Consider the following 1,870-nt stretch of genomic DNA (forward strand, 5'->3'; position numbering starts at 1 on the left):
CTCACACAGGCAGTTGCATCTTTCCCAAAAATGGAAGGGGAAAAAAAGCTTTCTTTGGCTGAGCCATATGCAAAAAAATTATGGAACATCTGTGTGTAAGTAACAACATACAACACGACAAATTATTGGTGGTAAAAGGCAAAGCCCTTGTTTCAAAAACATGTCTGGAGATAGTGTGTATACAGAACCTTGCTTTGTGCTAATTACGCAGAATAACTGTCAGCTTTGCAGACCAACAGGCTGGGCTCTCAATAACTCAGGGTCTTTTCCTGTTTTGTTCTATCCTTCCTTTCCCCCTTCCCTCCTTTTTTTTTTTTTTTTTTTTTGATCATTGTTGAATGAACTGTATTGTATGGCTTTATTTCCATAGCTGCTGCGATCTGGAAGATGAAATCAGAGACATGAGGGACTTGGGGGCTCACCTTTTGAAATGGACTGGTGGGGCAGATGTCCCCCCTTCACCCCTGATCCGACCTCTTCCCTCCAACACCAGCCTGAGGAACTCGGGGGACTGTGGGTCCAAGCCTCTCACCAGTGAGCTTGAGGAATTCTTTTCCTTCCAACATTGAACTCCTGTCCCGTTCAGCGCTTTTTAACTCACCACAATAATAGTGTCATTCCAGGCGAATCGGGGTTGCTTTACTTCTGAAAACTCACTGTGATCTTGCCTGAGTGGCAAGCCTCTTGGGCACATGGACTAAAAATGTGATCGATACAGTGAGAGCTTCCAGGGGGAGTCCAAGACCTTGGGTGTGCGCCCCCGTTGGCACACCGTGTCATAGTGTGATCTTGGGGAAAGGAAGCACTTAGCTATCCCTGCCTCTGTTCCTCCGTTTGTCAAGAGGGAGATGGTAATGCCTGCTTGAGGTTCTCATGTGGATCACGTGGGATTAAAACTGTACTGTAAAACCCGGGTCCTGTTATTGTAAGAGAAATCCTGATGCTGTTGTTTTTTTTCTGCTAAAAGGGCTCTCGGCATCTCTTGAGCCTCTGCTGTCTTTCTTTGCGGTTTTGGCGGTTGCCTGTGAGAAATGTGGGGTCTCCTCGTTCCGTTGAGAAAAAAAGGAGTTTAAATGATGGGATGTCTCTTATGGGGGAAGAAATAGTAGGGCAGAGTTTAAATCTAGGGTTCTTAGGACAGGAGTCACACCAGAGCTGCAGACCAGATGTGCCCTCATCAGAAAGCCCCGAGCTCCCCGCACACAGCAAGGAAGGAGCAGGTACAGTGACTGGTAGCCAGGTGACCTCTGTCTTCCCAGCCTTTCTTCCGTATCCCCCCCCCCTATTCCCCCGCCATCGGTAGGTACAGCACCGACCTTCCAGCCTAGACCTAACTCCCATCGTAATTCCAAGATTCCCCGCACTTTCACGTCCATGTGCCCGTCATTCTGACCCAGCCCGTCAGACTCCTCCCCCTCCTTCAACACCCCACTCACATCTGTCTCCTCAAGCCCATCTAACCACCAAACCCATCTCGCCTGTCCCTCCTTTGGCTTCCCAGATCCCTTTTATTTTTTTGTACTTCTTTGCTATTTATAACACTTAGCACCGCCTGCCTGTTAGTGCAGTTAGCTGTGTCACTATTTGAGCAGAAAAGGGGCAGCTCAGGATGCCCGTTAGATGGTTTAGATGTGCACGCGCTGGAGTGAGCCTGCCTGGGTTCCAATCTTCCCTCCAACCCCCCCCCCCACCCCCGCCATCTACTAGCACTGTACTCAAGCTAAGCAACTTAACCTCTCCATCTGGTTTCCTCCTTTGCAAACTTGGTCTAATAAAAGCGCACAGACTGGTGAGGACTGTGAATGAAACGTGGAGCTCTTACAACAGCGCGTACCCACTTAAGAAATATTAGCTATCTATTGGTCGTTCC

This window comes from Mustela putorius, unplaced genomic scaffold, assembly GCF_011764305.1.
Source record: "Mustela putorius furo isolate JIRA1106 unplaced genomic scaffold, ASM1176430v1.1 tig00537277_pilon_pilon_pilon, whole genome shotgun sequence".
Taxonomy (NCBI): domain Eukaryota; kingdom Metazoa; phylum Chordata; class Mammalia; order Carnivora; family Mustelidae; genus Mustela; species Mustela putorius.